The sequence below is a fragment of the Dipodomys merriami genome, unplaced genomic scaffold (genome assembly GCF_024711535.1).
Source record: "Dipodomys merriami isolate MVZ:Mamm:240054 unplaced genomic scaffold, mDipMer1.0.p SCAF_1, whole genome shotgun sequence".
In the NCBI taxonomy this organism is placed as follows: Eukaryota; Metazoa; Chordata; class Mammalia; order Rodentia; family Heteromyidae; genus Dipodomys; species Dipodomys merriami.
Window position 1 is genome coordinate 53,325,751 of NW_027202270.1, and position 20,821 is coordinate 53,346,571.

Genomic DNA, 20,821 nt, shown 5'->3' on the forward strand with positions numbered 1-20,821 from the left:
TATTTTAATGATTGTTTTCCAACAAATCTGAGAATTCACTGAAACTAAATAATTTAGAAAGTTAGCCATATATAAACACATACCAGCAATAAGATACTAGAAAACATAATGGATAAACTTCCAAAAAGATTATATGAATAAAACATAAACAGTTAACAAACTTCATCTCAAAGACAATGCAATAAAATCTAAGAAAATACTGAAAAATGAAGAGAAACTTGCCCTATGACCACTAAAAAAAGGTCATAAATCAGGTTGAGATGTGTACAGGAAGCAACAAATAGACACAGCAAGAGATTGTACTAAAAATGGCAGATGTACACATTGCAATTTATTATATTAGGGAAATATTTCTAGTCAGTTCAGCAACCACTGATTTTAACACATCATGTCTGGAACAAAGGCTATCCACTCATGAAGAAAACTAAATGTCTTATGCAAAGTAAAAAAATAATTTTAGGTGATTACAGCAGTAAATCATAACATATTAAGAGGCAGTATTGGGGAAAATTTTAGTAATTTTTGAGTGGGGACTGTCTCCTTAAATACATGGGCATTTTAAGCCAAAAGTTGATAGTTCTTTAAAGTATCTGTCAAATCTTTCACAAAAATTAATGTACAATCAATAAACTGTGAAAAACGGGCAAATTATGTGGATAGGGCATCTCAAGTGACGGTTTAACTGCCTTGACAAAGGAATACCACGGTGACATTACAATAAATAGAGTTAAATAACTTCCAGTATATCTTAACATCTCAAACTCTGGATCATGTTCCTAAGAAAGTAGAATAAAATGATTATGCACATGTAAAATACGTGGAAGGTTTTGGCTGGCACATGGTTTTCCGCCTCTGTCCAATGAGGGGATAAAATAATTTTCCAACAGGATACAGCACATTTGTACTTCATATTTGGTAAAAAGGTAGAGCATTTTCTTCCCCTTCTTCTCTCCCCTTTACTATCATTTCTCGTCAAAAGCGTCACTGGTGAAAGACGTGACACTTGGCAAGGCGGCTTTATGTTTTTTTGCACACGTTCTCCTCCTTCCTACTTGACAAATTGGGCTTTTCCCGCCTGTACCTCCGGGTTCGTGGGTTGACCCCGACTACCAACAGTAGGCAGGGAGGGGGCTCTACCTAAGGCCCGGGGCTCCCTCGCGGGCGGGGCTGGCATCTGCTCGGGCCCCCCCCCCTTGTCTCCGTGACCCTCTGGGAAGTTACCCAACTTCTCACGGACAAGGTATGATGACACCCCGCGGGAAAGCGGAGGGCGGAATTGTGCAACCGCCTTGGGAGAAACAACAGAAAGAACCTACCCGAAAGTTTTCCAAAGAGCAACCCCGAGAGCTCTGGCTTCGAGGAGGCGGCCCGGGCCACCCGGGCCAGCCGGGCCAGCCGGGCCAGCCGGGCCAGCAGGGCCAGGGCCCGCCGGTCACCCCACCGCGGCGGGCGCCGCCACCCGCCCCGGCCCAGGACCCAAGTCCCGAGGCGGCGCCGTGGAGCCGGGCCGCGAGGCACCCCGACCCCAGGGGCGCCGGGACCCCCGTCGCCGGCCAGGGTCACAGCCCCGCAGGGCCCACGGGGTCGGCTTCCCCGCACGCAACCGCCCCGTGCCCCGCCTCTCAGCCCCGGCCTCCCCCCAGCACGCCCGGAACGCTCGCACTCCGAGCTCTGGGTCCCCAGGGTCCAATGACGCCGACGCCTCAGACCGCTCCCCAACACTCACTCACAGTTCGGGGTCCCGCCGCGCGCTCACGCCACAGGTCGCCGGGACCCGGCCCAGGGAATGCCTCCGGAAGTGGCTTTCCGTTCCAGTTCAGAGGGCAGCGCCTGCGCGCCAAGCCACGAAGGCTTCACCTTCAGGGTCAGGCGAGACTTCTCCAGTGCCGCCCCGCCCCGACAGGCCCCGCCCAGTCACATGCAAGCCCCGCCCCGTCAAGCCCCGCCCCCACCCTCTCGTGTCCTGACAAACCCCGCCTCAGTGAGCATTTGGAGAGACAACACCACAGAAGGCAGAAGGGAGCCCAATGTCAAACGTAAAGGTCAATTGAAGACTTTGCTTTGAATTTTGGCCAAACAATGCTGTGAAGAGTAAAAAGAATCACTCAACAAGCTTACAATTCAACTCCACCAGCCAACCCCTACAGATTTATAGTTCAAAGGCTACGAGAATTTGCATTTCCAACGTGATTAAGGAGGTTAACACACACACACACACACACACACACACACACACTTTTTTCCCCAACTAATTACACTTTTCAATAAATGTACTGGCTAATAAAGTTCAACTATTGGTTAACAGAAGTTGATGAGAAGGTTCCTCAGACATTAAAATGTCCTTATTCCCTTTCCTGGATATGCTTGAATACTTTCCAAGATAGAAATGTTAGACATTTTAGTATCTTCATCCAGTTAAAAGAATTCAGTAAATGAATCAAGCTCTGATTGTCCCAGTTTGTCTCTGTACTTCTAAACTATGGACGTTTGCACTTGTTTCCTTAAATCGGTGAGTTGAAGGATTTCAAAACCTCTCCAGTCACACAACATTTCAATAATAATTGACAAGATTTTAATTACATTTTTCTTAAGTTGTGTTAGTATATAACCCTAGTTACTAAGCAATCATTTATGGTACTGGTGTTAGAGTAAGATGAAAATGAGAACAGCAGATTTATTAAAAAAAATATTTTGGAGACTTTTTTAAACTCCAAAAAATAATTTTGAGGAGTTTTGAATATAAATCTAGGAATAAGGAACCTTGTATATATAAACAACGAACTGCAACTTCAAATATCAGGTTTGATTTCAGTCAAATTTTTTGTGTGAAATATCCCTATTAAGAGAATATGAGCCAGGCGCTGGTGGCTCATGCCTGTAATCCTAGCTACTCAGGAGACTGAGATCTGAGGATTGGGGTTCAAAGCCAGTCTGGCAGGGAAGTCCTTAAGACTCTTATCCAATTAACCATTAAAAAGTGGAGGTGGCTGAGCCTCAAATTGCAAAAAGAGCTCATGGACAGTGCCCAGACCCCAAGTTAAAGCCTCATGACCAAAATAATGAAAACAAAAAACGCAAAAAACAAATCTAGTGGTCTGAAGAATACTAATGAATTGGGCAATAAATCTATTACTATATATGACCTGCAAGTAATATTTTGTATCTCCTTGCCACAATATTCCCCACTTATATCCCTATTACTCATTTTTAAAGCTTTGATTCAGGAAGTAACAATAGTATCCTAATAGAGGTAGATAGATGGGTGTTCCATATCCAGGCATGTAAAAACATTAAGGAAAGAAATTGGGCAGACAGAAATGAATGTTCCATGATTATCACTCAAAATCTTTTACAAGGGATAATGAAAAGGGACATGAGCTCAGATAACTGGGCTTTCTAGAAAATACTTAAAATCGACCATTTTTAATTTGTCCAAAGAACTAAAGAAAACTCATGGACAAATAACTAAAGGAAATCAGGAAATGATATATGAATAAAATGAGAATCGCCTGGTAGTACATGCCTGAAATTCTAACATTAGAGATACAGGGACAAGAGTACTGCAAGTCTGAGGCTAGTCTGAGCCATGAGTTCAAGTTCAGCCTGAGTTACATAGCAAAACCTGTCTCAAAATAAATAAGATTTGGGGTTGTAGCTAAGTGGTGGGGCATTTCCCTAGAATGTGCAAGGCAAATATGAAATGAGAAATATGAAAAACATATTTAAAAACATGAAAGCATGGGGCTGGGAAGGTAGCTCAGTGGTAGAGTGCTTGCCTTGCATGCATGAGGCTCTGGGTTCGATTCCTCAGCACCACATAAGCAGAAAAAGCCGGAAGTGGCGCTATGGCTCAAGGGGTAGAGTCCTAGCCTTGAGCTGAAGAGCTGAGGGACAGCACCCAGGCCCAGAGTTTAGGCCCCATGACCGGCAAAAAAAAAAAAAAAACATGAAAGCAAAACAAAAAAAGAGAACAAAATGAAAATACATATGAGGTAACAGAGATTATGAGAAACTTGGAGTGGTATAGTACAATTAATAAATACAAAATGTATTAGAGTGTCCAATAAGAGATTGAGTAGGTAAAAGAAAGAGGCAGAGAATGTGGTGATGAAACAATTGGAATTATCTACTAGAGGACTAGAAAAGAAAAAAGAAACACAACCTGAAGACTAGTATCCCAGGTTCTTGTGGGATTATCAAATTTACCAACATAGATATTATGGAAGTCTTGACACAAAGAAGAGAAAAAGAGCAGAAAAACTAGTGCCAGAAACAATAACTAGAAACTTTGCAATTTGATAGGAGACTGAATCTGCTTAGTGGAGGAGTTCAACAAACACTAACTGGTATAAAACCAAAGAAATCCATACTGAAGTATATTATAATCTATTAAAAGACAAAGACAGAGAATCTTGAAAGTATTAGGAGAGAAGTAACACATTATGTGAAAGGAATCATCAACAAAATTAACAGCCAATTTTGCTTTGAAATAGTGGCTGAACATAGTAGGATAATAGTTTAAATGCTAGAGAAAAAGTGTCAGACAACAATTCTAAAGCTAGCAAAACTATCAATCAAAAATGATGGAGAAATTAAGATATTCTGACATTAAACAAAAGTTGAGTAAGTTTGATATTAGATTTATCCAAAAGAACCATGAAGGAATTCCTGAAAGCTGAAGAAAGCTGAAGAAAAGCCCAAAAGCAGAAGAAAAGCCCAGCAGAGAATTTTTGAAGCCATAAGAAATTTTAAAAAAACGTTAATAAATGAAGTTAGTATAAATTTCAGCATGGTTTCAATTAATTCCTCTTTTATTTTGTATATGATTAAAACCAAGGGCTTATTTAAGAATTATAAGTGAATTTTAATAAGTAAAATGATATATAATTTGTAGTAACACAGAGGAGAGATTAAGTTGTATAGGAATAAAGCTTTTAATGTTATCCAAACTAGGTTTATATCTATTAAGTTAGGTTGTTATAGATTTAGTTTGTTAATTTTAATCCTCATGTAATCACTAAGAAAATATCTTTAGATATGTGCAAAAGAGCTAGATGTTGATGTCTTACCTCTGTAATCTTAGCTACTTAAGAGACTAAGATTTGAGGATCATAGTTCAAAACCAGCCCAGGCAGGAACGTCCTGGGATTCTTACCTCCAATTAACAAGCAAAAAGCCAGAAGTAGAGATGTGGCTCAAGTGGTAGAATGCCTATCTTGAGGGAAAAAACTATGGAACAGTGTACAGGTCCTGAGTTCAAGCCCCAGTACCAGTACATACAAGGCATTTGCTTGGTGGTAGAGACACCAGATTTGCAAGTATGATTCTGTCAGTCCATAAAGGAGCTTCTCCTGGAGAAGGTAAGTCCTGAAAGTTCTGACATGGTCATTCTCATCAAGAAGTTGAGAGGTCAGGCAGCTTAACATAGGACAGAAGATAGCTAAAGAATATGTAATAGTAACATATTCATCTTCAATACAAGCAAGAAGTTGTGGAGAAAGGTAATGGTCTTTCTTCAATTTGACACTAAATAAAGATTAAAAGGTGGTTTAGTTTTTTTCCCATGAAAATTTTATTATGTCAAAAGCTACTTTGTCTAAGTGGTTCTTTAAGTAAATACTGAATACTAGTTAAAATTCAGAAACAGATTTCCTGTCATGAGGTTATAATAATGAATAATCTTTTAAAACTTAAAAAATTTATTTAGGAAATATTTAGTCAAAGAATGGTGAAAAGCAATTTCTATGCAAATGATCACAATAGAGACACAGAACTATGCTAATATTAGCTAAAATAGACTTCAAGTTAAAAACTGTTAGAGGAGACAAACCAGAACATTATGTAGTCACAAAGGATAATTTACCAAGAAGATATAACAATTATACATATATGCACACCAAATCACAAAGCCCTAAAATATATGAAATAACCATCAACAAAATAGAAGGTAGATAATCATTAGGACTTAATTACACAATGGAAACAAATAGAAAAGTAGGGGACCAGAAAGGGAAGAGACGATTTAAATAATACTCTAAGCCAACCAAGTCTGACAGAAATAAATATAGCAGCTGGGTGCTGGTGGCTCACATCCATAATCCTAGCTACTCAGGAAGTTGAGATCTGGGGACTGCAGTTCAAAGCCTGGGGCAGGAAAGTCCAAGACACTGTCTCCAATTAACCACCAACAAACCGGAAGTGGTGCTGTGGTTCAAAGTGGTAGAGTGCTAGCCTTGAGTGAAAAAGCTCAGGGATGGTGCGCAGGCCCTGATTCAAGCCCCACGACTGACACACACACAAAAAGTAAATACAGCACTCTACCAAAATAAGCAAAATATATACTCTTATTAGGACATGGAATCTTCTCCAGAACAGAACAAAAGTTAGGCCATAAACACTTCAATATATGTAAAAATATGTAAGTCACACAGGCTATCTCCTACAACCAAAATGGAATGAAGATTGTTAGTCCAGTGGGCCCCATTCCACAGTTTATGCTCCTTTCTCAGGATTGGCGAGGCATCTTACTCAGAGAGTTTATCATTACGCCTCTTAGGTGTAGGCAGTAAGTAATGCACCAGGGCACCAGGCCCTTTTGGTGCTGGCAGTAAATTATCAGCCTCCTCCCACTTTCACCTTGAGATGGCACTCCATTGGGGCAGTTACAACCATATAAGATAACAGAATCCCTTAAAGTGACCTTTAGTTTGAGCAGCTGCACTCCCCTTATCTACTACTTGGGCAGCTGCCATAAGTCCTAGCCTGTCAAGATGAAGTCCCGGACCACATGTCCACACCAAAGTCCCTGCCTCCTAATCCCTCTAAAGTTATAAAGGTCACCTCAGACACTGACTGGGCCTCCTTCTCCTTGCTGGTTCTTTTGCTGGTAATAAACCTTTTTTTTGCTCTATGTGCCCCTGTGTCTCCGTGGTTTTCTGGCAGGGCCTAACAGAGATCGAAATCAATGGCATGAATAAAACTGGAAAATGCATTATAGGTGAGAAAATTACACGACACATTCTTAACCGATGGGTCAAAAATGAAATCACAAGGACAATTTGATTGTGTTAGAAATAAATGCAGGGGCTGGGAAGTTGGCTCAGTGGTAAAGCGCATGCTTTGCATGCCAGAGGCCCTGGGTTCGATTCCTCAGCACCACATAAGCAAAAAGAAAAAAGCCGGAAGTGGCGCTGTGGCTCAAGTGGTAGAGCGCTAGCCTTGAGCTGAAGAGCTGAAGGACAGCGCCCAGGCCCAGGGTTCAGGCCCCATGACCGGACCCAAAAAAAAAAAAAAATAGAAATAAATGCAAAAAAGAAAAAAAGAACACCCTGAAAAATGCTAAGTCTAATGGTATATAGTGAATGCAGTGCTTAGTGCATTCACATGCACTATGCATATCACATTCCAAGGAAGATAGATCTGAATTCAGTCATGTAAATTTGTATCTCGTGGAACTAAGAAAATGAAAACCAACTAAGTCTAAAGGTAGCAAAGAAAAGAAACTTAACAAATTAGTAAGAAATAAAAGAACAACAAAAAAAGAACCAATAAAATCAAGGTTTGGCTTATTATAATAAATATAGCATGTTAATGCAGAAATCGATAACAATAAGTTGTGGGATAATCAGGGTAACAAAAGGGAAAGATCTCCAGTGCTTGCTTAATTTTTCTTTAAGCCTAAAGCTGTTCTGAAACAGTCTTTACTGGTCTAATTAACTTCTTTTTGTTTTTGTTTTCTGATGGTCCTTAAGTTTGAATGTAGGCCTTTGTGCTTGCTAAACAAAGGTGTTTGCTTTTGCTTTATTTTTCTGATAGGGTATCAGAATTTTCCAAAGGGCTCCTCTTTGTGCCTTGCAAGCTGGGCTTGCAGACATGTGCCATGTCCAGCGCTAAACAACTTTTTGGAGAAAGAGAAAATAAAATTATGATTAATAACTGTACCCAAAACAAAAACTCATAAAACTCTAGAACTGTAAAATAATAATAATAATAATGTGCAAGTAATATAAAAAATTCATAAGATGAACTTAAATTTCCCCTACTTAAACAAGAAAGAAGTAAAGATACATATGCTAACTTAAGCATTCAACTCACTGAGAGAAGTCAAATAATCTAAAAAAAAAATCTATCAAGAAAACATTAAGATAACAGCCAAAATGTTTTTAAAGCTAACTATAAAAATTTCAATCTATGAGATTAGCTTTGTGCCATGTCCAATCAGGAGAGAGAGAGAGAGGAAGAGAGAGAAAGAAAATGAGAGAGACACAGAGAAAGAGAGAGAGACAGAGAGAAAGAGAAGAAGACAGAGAGAGAAAGAAAATGAGAGAGACACAGAGAAAGAGAGAGACAGAGAGAAAGAGAAGAAGACAGAGAGGCAGAGAGGCAGACAGAGACAGAGACAGAATCAGAGACAAAGAGACAGAGAGAGACAGAGACCAGAGACACACAGAGGGACAGAGACAGAGAGATTTAGGAGAGAAAATGAGAGAAAAAGTTTCTCATATAGTTACAAATATTTTAAATAGTACAAGACATACCATGTATGCCAATGTATTTGAAAAATCGGATAAAAAGAATTGTTTTTGTGTAAAAATAATCTAAATTGTATGAAAAAAATCACAAAAACTTCAATAGAGCAATAATATAGAAGGCATTGGAAAAGCTTTTTAATTACTTTCAGAAGGGGCTGCCAAGGCTAGATAGCATTATGTATTTGTTATTTATACATTTCAAGGAGCAGCTAACTTCCATTAAAATTGTTTTAGAATATGAAATATTTTGGCAGTTTCATAATTTTACTTTAATATGGAAACCCATGAGTGGTAGGTTCCAGAAAATAAAAATACAGATTAATTTTACTTATGAATATGAGTGGAAAAATTCTGAGCAAATTGTAAACCTTTGTTTTTTTAAAACATATTTTATTAATATAAATAAGGAAAATCCATTTGGACACACGTGTTACATACCACTGTTGGGTTTAACTAAAGAAAGCTGTCTTCATAAAAAATCTGAACAGCTGCTTTGTGTATCTGGTTTCTTTGCCTGGGTAGAGTTCGTTGGCTTATGCCACATTGTTTTCATTCTTTCCTGTTAATTTGAGTTGTGAGCTGAATTGTGAACCCAAAATACTGGAAAAGGAGGCATGTAAACATGTAACTGCCTACTTTGTTTTGATCAACTTTTGACTATTTTAATCTGAGCAATAACAAAATGTAATTTATAACTCCAAATCTGCATTACTACAGGAGCACTCAGTAATATCAATTTTATAAGCCAAATAATTTTTTACATTTCACATGTGTTTTGCATTGTACTAAATAGTAAGGGAGAAATATGCTATTGTAGCATTATTTTTTATGATATATAATTTTCAAAACTGTAATGACTACTTTATGTCAAAGCAGAGCACTATGTAAAGTAGAAAAATCTGATGAAACCCAAAAATATATTCAATATAGTTTAACATAAGTTCTTATGTTTTTTTCTTGAATACACTCTTAGCAAACTAGATTACTTGATTGTTATTTGGTTTTATGATAAATATATTTATCTCAAACCAGCAGCCAACGTCACTCTGAATGTTAACCACTAGGGGAATTCCCCCGGAGATCAGAAATGTGACAAGATTGGCTGCTCTCTTCTCTGCTCTTAAGTCTTGTTCCAGAAATTCTGGCCAAAGTAGTTAGCAGATAAAAGGAAGAAGACATATTTATACATTTTTCAATTTAAGCTTTACTTGTAAATTACTTATAATAATATAGAAAAATAACAGCTCAATAAAATGATTAGTAAAATAAAATCAGGAAAGTAGCAATGACCAGGAAGAAATGTAATGAAAAGACTATAGTTATTACACATGAAGAATATTCTTACTATGCATGGGGGCACGCATGTGCGCGCACACACACACACACACACACACACACACACACACACACACACAAAGACAGAACAAAATATACAGAATATATACAACTACAAATATTTAAGATTACACATGGAAAATAAAATGTTAACAGACAGGAAGGTTTTTCACTGTAATGATGTTCATGCTCCTCAATTTAGAGAATAAGTTTTACAAAAATTTAACCAGAAGATTGTTTTGGGGATTTAACAGATTTCATTAATTAATTAATTAGATTATTTTTTGGTGCCAGTCTTGGGGCTTGATCTCAGGGCCTGGGCATTGTCCCTGAGCTTCTTTTGCCACTTGAGCCACAGCTTCACTTCTGGCTGTTTTGGTAGACTTTCTTGCTGAGGCTGGCTTTGAGCCATTATCCTCAGCTGTAGTCTCCTAGGATTAAGGATGAGACATCAGTACCAGGCTAACAGGTTTATTTAAATAATCTCATCACAAGTGTTTAAGAGAAATAACTGGTCATTGTTCTAGTTTCCTGGTTTTCTGCTAACTTGAGTTTCAGGGAGGTTGGGCCAGATTACAGTTTCACATCCTCCCAGAGGCAAGCTAGCATGTTCACCTGTGCACACATAGATGTAGCCCTACTGGAAGGGAGGGAGGGGGTGAGGTCAGGTGAGTGGAAAGCAAGACAATTTTAGGAATGATGCTATTCTGTGACCTTGGTGAAGTCATTTTCTTTTTTCCTTCCATTTTCTTTTTTCTCCATTACATGGCAGTAAATACTGTTGTGATACTATAAGAAGGCAGAGAATAAAACAGTAACAGAGAGCCATGGACAAAAGAGACATGAATTTATATTTAAACCTTCCCTGACTCTGCCATTTTATATCTGACACTAAAGATCTGTGATCATTTTTTTCCATCAGGCAATCAATAAATGACAGCTATTAGTATATCAATAGTGATAATAGCTCTTCGTGCTTAATCTTTTTGAATTTCCAATATTCTCAAGGATTGTTCTTAAGAAAATTCTATGAAGGTTTTGATGTTCATTTTGAGTGTAGAAGTAAAAGGGTCAGTTGGTAAAATAATAAAGATTTGATTACTATAATTCTACAAGTTAGAACATTCTGAATAGAAAATATAAGGATGCCTATAAGGGTGATAATTTACTGTCATGAAAAATTCAATATCATGTGTTTTATGAAATAGAAAAATACTAAACTTAATGTTTGAGTGGACACTAAATCAGGCTGGAATTGATTTTAAAATGTGATTTAAAATGTGTGACTACATACACTTTTAATTTACCTTTTTTTTTTTTTGCCAGTTCTGGGTCTTGAACTCGGGGTCTAGGACTGTCCCTAAGCTCCTTTTGCTCAAGGCTAGCATTCTACTCCTTGAGCCAGGGCCACTTCTGGCTTTTTCTGTGTATGTGATACTGAGGAATCAAACCCAGTGCATGTAAGGCAAGCACTCTACCACTCTACCACTCTACCACATTCTCAGCTCGATTTACTTTTTAACCTAGTAAGCTACATACCTCTGAACTTAGGCCCAATGTCTTTCAGCCTTACATTATGTTATAAAAACGATTTATTAGTGAAGGCATTTATTCCAGATATAACATTACACATTCATCTCCATTAGAAACATAGTAAATTCTACCTTAAAAGTTATAAAGGCAAAAAGACTACAGAATTTAAATTTCGTCTTGGATTTTGTCTAAAAAAAAAAGACCAAACTTCTATTGTAAGGATTACAAGACAGTATAGAATCATCTAATAAATTACACAGTTAACAAATACAAAAGTGGAATGAATCTGTAATACATAAGGAGACACCCTGGCCACTTTGTTAGGTTGAAAATTGGTAGGAACTAATAAAATTTGATTACCTCTTCTCCAGATTACAAGTCTTCCTTCACAGACTATTTCTCTTTAAAGACGTAGACAGTACACAATCTGGGAGCTGCTTGCTCAGGTCCTATCAATGCTGCTCAGACTGTCCTGAGTTTTCCCTTGTGTTGAACTGGGAACTTCCACTGAGAAATCCCCTGACTTGAAGACTTCCTTATTTGTAGCTAACAACAGCCAATCATGTCCAGATATTAAAATGAAGCAAAAACTACCAGAAAATATTCTGTAAACCACCCATGACTGCAACTCTGACTTCCTTTTGAAGCAAAGACTGTTTGAATACTTCAGACATGTTAGGAAAAAGCTAGAAATTATAAACACAAAAATGTCCTGAGATAAAACATATTTTCATGTATATGTTAAAGGTAAGCTCAACTGATAAATGACTTCTTAGCCATTAAGAAGTCATTTTTTATCCTAAGCAATATATTTATAAACAGCATAAAAAGCCAAATTTTAATATAGCTGTTCTTGTTTCATGGCCTGCAGAGGTTAATTGGGGGATTTGCCTAGGGAAAGATTACAGGTGTGAGCTACCAGCACCTTACTTCTTTTTATGTTTAATAACTCTGAGAGATTGCTACTTATGATGAACTTAGTTTATAAAAATAATTCTACAAATATCTAAAATGCTAAGTTGTGATGAAAAGTGTTCAATTTACTCATTATAATGAAGTATAAAATTTGTTCTAGCACTATGGACTTTAGAACTCTCTGATGACATAACCTTAAACATTCTTAGATGCAATGGAAAAAATAAAACCTACCTAATGCTAGTAAATATGGTAAAAACAAACAAACAAACAAAAAATTGAGAAATGGAGATAGCCCCAGTGAAAGGAAAATCTACTTTTTTTTTTTTTTAATAGTTTGCACTTTTTGTGTGTGAGCAAGGTTCTAAGAGTAAAGCTTTTAAAAGCTGCTGTGTTCCTGTTTTAGCTGGGAAATGCCCATGTCTTTGGTCTCTCCATACTGTTCCCCCTCCTTTTGCTATTTACTTTGGCTATTGAATTTAGCTGACACCTATGCTGCTCCTGCAGAATTCCTGTGGACTGAGTCTCAGCCCTGTGGGAAGAGACGCTCCTGGGGCTTCTACAGATAAGCTAAGTTTAGAGATTCTTTTTCAAGAAATTCTGAGTGCATGATATTTAAAACCAAGGCCACTGACCAGTTTAGACTAGGCAAAGAATGGGAGGCAGATGGAAATTTTTGTTTTGTTCTCCCTAATGGCTGCTTTTCCTATTTCCTGGCCCTCCTCCTCCTTTTTTCTTCTTAGAATCATACACTATATGGCTAAGGTAAATAGAAATGCAGAAAATCCATTAAGTGAAGTAGGAGAAAATGGGCACCAAGCCATACCTAGACACAGATTGAACAAGGAAAAGGATTGAGGGTTAAAAATTAATTTTCTATCCTCTTTTATATTCTTAGTGAATTCACTCTAATTTCTTTTAGGTTAAATTTATGGTATTTTACTTGTTTACATAGCTTCATAAGTAAAAATTTTCTGATAATCTCAATTTGCTTTGAACATTGTAGTGTTATTTATAGTCATGAGAGACACCGTTTTTATGTTCTTGGTATCTATCCTTAAAAATATGTTACTGAGGCTGGGAAGGGGGCTCAGTGGTAGAGTGCTTGCCTTGCATGCATGAGGCCCTGGGTTCGATTCCTCAGCACCACATAAGCAGGAAAAAAAAGCCGGAAGTGACACTGTGGCTCAAGTGGGAGAGCCCTAGCCTTGAGCTGAAAAGCTGAGGGACAACGCCCAGGCCCAGAGTTCAGGCCCACGACCGAACCCCACCTCCAAAAAAAAAATACATTACTGAGCTATATAGATAAAGTAAGTAGTTTGGTATCATTAGCCTATTGGTTTTGAGAATAAGAATGAAAGTAAGACCTTGAATTCCCAGCACTATATTCTCCTTATATGACAGTGGTGTATATTTGCTATCAAAGGAACAGGACAGTAAGTAATATATAATAAAAGAGGCTGACAAACTCCAAAACCTTTGATAAGCTTAAGTAATAGGATGATATCAATGTGAAATTTAACAAGTATAATCGTACAGTTTTTAATTACTACTGGCCTCATCACCACCCCATAAACAATCTGAGAACAACAAAAAATGTATAGAGACCAGCAAGAGTTGAAGAGAGACAGTTTAGTAGCAGTCTTACAAAATAAGCAAGTTTTGCTTGAGGAATAATATGAAGATGTTATAATCTTCAAACTAATAGGAAAGGAGGATTTCCTCTAGAACAAAGGAAGAACTAGTTATTCTTTTTTGACTAATTTTTCTGAGTACTACTCATTGAGACCAAAGACAAACTAGTTATCAAATACTCAACAATATTATACTTGTATTATTCCAGAGAAAATGGGAAGACAATAACTATGTTCAAATGTCAACTAAATACTTCTTTATGGCTTCTTTGAGTGTACTGCTCTCGCTTTATAAAAATAACTTTATTGTTGTAATTAATAAAAGTAAAATTTGTTGTATTGAGGTTTTACCATGCTATAAATCAGGATATGAGTATATTTCTTTCTTTGGACAATGCCATCTTTTGCTTTGCTTTCCTCCAGATTTCCAGCCCCCAAATTACATAGCTCATTTTCTATACAGGGTACATACCGAATACCATGGTGGCATTTTTAACCCTTCCTCCCTCCCTTTCTGCACCATTTCTTTGTCCCCTCCCCCTTAAAAAACTCAAAACCAAATACCACCACCACCACCAACAATAACCCATGTTTCTATTTCTTGGAACTCAGTTTGATAAATAGTATTTTAAATGTTCAGAGGAGTTATACCTTTTGTTTCTTCCCATATAAGTATTGTCCTTTAGTATGTTTGTGTGAATGCTTAGAGTTCTGTATGGATTATCATGTCCAGTTATATTTTACATCTAGCTTCCACATATGAGAGAAAACATGTGCCATTTATTTCTCTGAGTTTGGCTTATCTCACTTCATTTCCCTGCAAAATAACATAATCTTAGTTTTTCTAATGGGTGAGTAAAATTCCATTGTGTATTTGTAACACGTTTTATTAATCCACTCGTCTGTTGTAGGGCATCTAAGCTGTTTACATAACTTGGTTATTTTAATAGTGTAGCAATGAATATGGTGTGCAAGTGTTATTACAGTATCCTGACTTGTAATGACCGGGGTAGATTCTCAAGAGTGGCATGACTGGGTCTTAGGGAAGTTCTAAATTTAGTTTGTTGAAGAATCTTTGAACCTCCTTCTAGAGTAGTTGTACTAGTTTACATTCCCAAAGTGCAATAGGGCTTCATTTCCCCATTATCCCCACCAGCATTTGTTGTTCAAATTCTTGATGTTAGCCAATCTCATTGAGGTGAGATAGAATCTCAGAGTTGTTTTGATTTGCATTTGTTTCTTCTATAGCCAAGGATGTTGAGCTTATCCTCATGTATCTATTTATCATTCTTACATATTCTGTCTCTCACTTATTGAATATTTTCTCTCCCACTTTTGATTACTTCTAATGTCTGGTTTTGAAAGTTTCTAGCCTGAAGAGAAATTAATGAACTGAGGTTATATTACCTTGAACTCCTGTTCACTATCTACTCATTTGGTTTTGGGGCAAGCATGTAAGAGTAGTACAATTGGAATAGTACAAGAGGATGGTAAGAGGAAAAGATGGTTATGAAGAAGGATGTTCCTGTTGAGAACCATGGGAGAAAATCAGGCTTGCTGCCTCTTCTCAAGTGCTAATTTAGGGAAATAGGACAGTCTTGGAGCAGATTGAGTACCATTTGTTAAGGAAGATGACAGTGCACATTTTGCTTCTGCAGATGTATTCATCCTTAGATTTTTTTCTTTCTAATCTGCTATGTATAGCTTAGTAAGTCTTATAAAAAACTATGATGTTTTCTACAAGGTACAAGGTGAACTATCTATGTTTTCATAAAACACTTCTGTAAGATGACAGAATTTCCTCAGAGAATCAGGCATTTTGCCATGGAAAGACCTATTTCAGACATTACAATCTGCTTTCTCTTTTTGTGGCCAATATAACAATCCATTTAATTTATCGACAAAGAATCTTTATTTTGATACATGCACATATATTTTGATACATGGGATTTTCCCATGTAAAGTTAGTAAGAAACACCAACCAAAAATAGTGTGTCTCATAGGCATTTTCTTTCTAACCTGAAAAACCTGGAAAAGTAGTTTAGATAGAAGGATAAAATAGAAATTATTGCACTCTTTACAAAAGTTCAGAATTTAGAAATGTTTAAAAAAAACCAAATTTGTATACCCCCCATTCTTTCTGCATTTATAAATTCATGAAACTGAAGTTTCTGTAGATGCTTAAGGTCATTAATAATTTTATACATGAGTATACACAGAATTGTAAATTAATACTGACACCGTTTCTAATGTTGGGATTAATAGTTTATACTTGTAATTCTCAAAAAATAAGGAGGTAAAAGGTGCCTAATCTCTGAAGTACAATGATAGCAAGAGAGAAGAGAAAAGCAGAAGAGAGAGAAGGGATAACCCAGGAGCTCTGGGTTTTTATGTGACTTCAATGAAATAAGTCAGACTCTCAATGAGATCTGACCTTTGAAAACTGGATGCTGGGTAGTTACAGGCCTCACTAAGTGATTTCAAGGTTCTTTGTGTGTTTTTTATTCTTTGCCTCACTAGTTGAATTTGAATGTATTTAGTGGAATGCCAGATTTATTATAAATGATTCAATAAATATGGGTCCTAAGGAAAACCATAAGCTATTTTTTGACAGGGGAAGATTCAGCTAGTACTAAAAGTAGAGGAGTAATTGTGTGTGTGTGTGTGTGTGTGTGTGTGTGTGTGTGTGTGTGTGTGTGTGTGTGTGTGTGTGTGTGTGTGTGTTTGTTTTGTTTAGGGGATTGAACTCATCCTTGCTTCACTGGTGTTTCACTAGTTGATATATCCCTGTAAACTGGATTTTTGTTGGTTATTGTGGAAAAGGAGTATCTTTAATATCTTTTTGGCCCTGGCTGGCTTTGAACCTAGAGCTTCAGGGTCTCAGCATCCTGAGTAGCTAGGATTACAGTGTGAGCCACCCGCAGTAGGCAAATGTGCTGTTTTTTAGGTAAGCTGGTCAAATCCCTTCACTTTCCAAAGATAGAAAGTGAGAGAAGGGATCAATTTCCTCAATCTCACAGTTTATGGTAATGAGGACAGATTTCCAACAGTCTTAGAAACCCTAGCTTCGAAGTACTAGATCATTCCTGGCTTTATAATATCAAAATGTTTTTAAGATTTGAAAGCTGATCACAACATGGTTGCAATTTTTTCCCTAATGATTCTATTGGTACAAGGTTTGCTTTTTCTCTCCTGCTGTCATTGGGTTTTAGATTTTAAGACATTATCTGAATGGAACAAAACCTTCTTTTCTAGGTCATTCATTTATGATACATCTTTCATTCATTAGTTGCTGTGTGGTGATCACTTTTGGGAACACGGAGCCACAGAACTAAGCCTAAACATTTGTTTAGTGAGTCTACCCTAACATGAAGTTAGACATACAAGTGCTGTGGACATATTGTTTAGCATTCAGATCCAAATTCTACTCATCTGACTTGCCTAAATCATTGGTGATTTCTTGGCTTAGTATTTGTAGAACATTTAAAACCCAGAGCACTTGGTAAAGCTATGTAAGAAGGTTTTATTGTTTTTTTCTTGTTATATTTTCTTCAGTATATCTGTAAAATCATACTGTAAATTCACCTAAGAGTTTCAGGAAACCTACAAATAAGGGAATTAAAGTATTTAAACAATATATTTTGGTTTGTCTAGGCAACATCCACATTGCCTTTTGCTTTATCTTATTATAATTTATGTGTAGTTTAAGAAGTAGCATTTCTAGTCTTAATTTATGGATACTAATTCCATCTTTAGTACGTGAGTAGGCTGACTTAAACCAATCAGTACATTACATTTCTCAGGCTTCTGCTATTGGCACAGAGAGATTGCATAGTCTAAGCCAATCTAACCTGGGTGAATCCCAGGACTCATGCTTAAAATATAGAATTCTTCTGCTGACAGAAAACAGTGAAACACAGTCCATACTAGCCAACCTTCACAGAAAGGGCTTCAAACTTAAACCATCATCATCTCTTCTCTGTTTTCCTAGATAATTTTTTCACTAAACATAAAAGATACTCATTTGGGCAAGACAATTGTTTTGAAGCTTGACAGGTGATTAGGGCTCTTTTATATTTAGATTTGAATTTTTAGTATACTGGAGGATTTTAGTTTTGATTGAAGATTTAATATGAGAATATAGAATTTAAATTATTGCTAGTTTCTATTTTGTTTACTATAATCAAAGTATTAGGCTAACTTGAAATAGATAATTCTGGTAGAAAGACAAACACTTTTCTCTGATTTTTTTTGTATTCTTTGGATTTTAAAATAAATGCTTTGAATCCTAGCATCACTCAGGGTTCAATTAAATTAAGGTGTAGAAACCATATTCTAATCTGAATAGGAACATTTAATACAGAGGATTATTAACTATAACAATTGATCATCTATGAAAAGCTAAAGTTAATTCAGAAGATAGCCCTGGGTCTCTGGAATGTGTCCAAGTAAGTAATAAATGTGGGAAAGAGTCCTTCTTCTCAAGAACGGGATTCAGACCATGTTGTATTTATCATTTTTTAATTTTAAAAATAAAATTTTAATTTAATGTTTATTATGAAGGTGATATACAGAGGGGATTCAGTTACATAAGTCAGGTAAAGAGTACACTTCTTTTTATACACTGTCACCCCATCCCTCTGTCTCTCCCAGTTTTTCCCTCATATTCTCCCCCCAAGTTGTATAGTTCATTTTCAACATAGTATCTAATGAGTACCACTGTTACATTTGTCCATCCTTTGTCCCTCCATTTCTGTGCCCCCTTTATCCTCACAAAGACAGATGAACAAACAAGACACAAAGAAAGAAGACAAAAACAGCAACAAAGATAAAAGCCTCTTGTTTCCATTTCCTGGAGTTCATTTTGATAAATATTATTTTATAAGATTAGATTCCCATGGACCATGTTGAAAAAGGTACTCTATGTTGTAGAATGTTTACTTGATTGTCTAGGCCAGACCTGCTCCACAGGTTCTGGGCAAGCAGAGAATGCTCCTGCAAATTGAGGTGGACTGAGATTAGGAAGTTGGTCTTAGGGATATTCATGAGATTTATTGGGAAGCTGTCAATAGGATACCACCAAACTTGGATGACAAGCCACCCATATGTATATCACTACAATTCAGGAATAAGTGTTACTAGAGAAACCCCACATGTATGTATGGTAGCCACAAGATAGGAACACAGAACAGTAAAGGTAGGAGAAAAGTCCTGTTCCTTTTGCAGTGCCTCTTAAGCAACCTATTATTGACAAAACTGAATATTGTGTTCATTGCAAAGGAGAAAGATTTCAATATATGGGCTCCATTTTTGTAGAGGAGACAAGAAGGAAAGATGGCTTTGGACTAGGGAGGCAATATGTTTATAGGCAATATATTTTTTATTGTAAAGGTGATCAACAGGGGGGTTACAGTTACATAAGTAAGGTAATGAATACATTTCTTTTTGAACACTGATACCCCTCCCTCATTTTCTCCCACTTTCCCCTTCCCACTCCCCATTCTCCCCAACCCCTAAATTGTAAAGTTCTTTCCAGCATAGTGTTTAGTGAGTATCATTGTTGCATTAATTCATCCTTTGTCTTGGTGTTTCTGTGATTCCCTTTCCCTTCTGCAGATCAGATAAACTTCTATACAAGACAAAGGGTACATAAAACTTTAAAAAAAAAGACAAAAATAACTGCATAAGGACAAAATAAAAACCTCTTGTTTCCAATTCTTGGAGTTCATTTTGATACACTTCATTATATATGGTCAAATGCACCCAGTGATTGGGGTATTGTAATCCTCTGCTATGAATATCATAGACATATTCTAGTTATTACAAATGAGAGAAATCATGCAACCTAATTTCTTTGGGCCTGGCTTGCTTTACTTAATATAAATTTTTCCAGGTCATTCCATTTCCTTATGAATGAGGCAATGCCATTCTTTCTGATGGAAGCTAGGATTTTATTGTGTATATATACCACATTTTCTTGATCCATTCATCTACTGAAGGGCATCTGAGTTTGTTCCATATCTTAGCCATGGTAAATAATGCTTCAGTGAACATGGTTGTGCTGGTAACTTTAGTGTAACCTGGTCTGTGGTCAATTGGATAAATGCCCAGGACAGGGATTGTTGGATCATAGGGAGCGCTATGTGTAGTCTTTTGAGGAACCTCCATATTGATTTCCAGAGTGGCTGAACAAGTTTACACTCCAACCAACAGTGTAGCAGTGTTTCCTTTTTGGCCACATCCCCACCAGCATCTGTTATTATTAAATTTCCTAACAATGGCCATTCTAACTGGGGTGAGGTGGAATCTCAATGTAGTTTCGATTTGCATTTCTTTTTTGTGGGGGGGGAGTCTGGTCGTGGTGCCTGAACTCTGAGCCTGGGCACTGTCCCTTAGCTCTTCAGCTCAAGGCTAGAGCTCTACCACTTGAGCCACAGCGCCACTTCTGGCTTTTTTCTTTTTGCTTATGTGGTGCTGGGGAATCGAACCCAGGGCCTCATGCATGCAAGGCAAGCGCTCTACCACTGAGCCACCTTCCCAGCCCTGCATTTCTTTTGTGGGAAGAGATGTTGAACATTTCTTTACATGTCTATTGGCCATTCTTATTTCCTCTTCAGAGAAGTCTTTCTTAAGTCTTTGGCCCACGTAATGTGGTGGTTATTTCTTTGAGGATTTGTTTTTGGGGTATTTAAGTTTTTGAGCTCAAAGTATATTTTAATTTATGAAGCCCTTGTCTATTGTATGTCTTTTGAAGATCTCCAAATCTGTGGGTTTTCTGTTTATCTTGCTAGCTATGTCCTTTGCCATGCAGAAGCTCTGCTGTTTAATGTAATTCAATTTATCCAATTTTTCTTTGATTTGTTGTGTTTTTGG

At 37.1% G+C, this 20,821-nt stretch overlaps 1 protein-coding gene and 1 long non-coding RNA gene across 7 annotated transcripts in view; one reads left to right on the top strand and one right to left on the bottom strand.

The window, feature by feature from the left end:
• Tank (TRAF family member associated NFKB activator) overlaps positions 1-11,871 on the bottom strand; it is a 91,918-nt gene extending 80,047 nt beyond the window's left edge. For 2 of the 6 annotated variants that reach the window (XM_070022116.1, XM_070022081.1), the window contains exon 1: positions 1,731-1,876. The gene's annotated coding sequence lies outside the window, so the exon portion shown is untranslated. Of the gene's footprint in view, positions 1-1,316; positions 1,396-1,726; positions 1,877-11,759 lie in introns of those variants that run through there. The other 4 variants (XM_070022100.1, XM_070022091.1, XM_070022143.1 and 1 more) reach the window with 4 other exon arrangements.
• A 194-nt stretch (positions 11,872-12,065) lies between these two features.
• LOC138826874 (uncharacterized) overlaps positions 12,066-20,821 on the top strand; it is an 80,809-nt gene continuing 72,053 nt past the window's right edge. Inside the window, exon 1 of the long non-coding RNA XR_011371884.1 lies at positions 12,066-12,146. This is a non-coding gene — a long non-coding RNA (uncharacterized lncRNA). The remainder of the gene's footprint in view (positions 12,147-20,821) is intronic.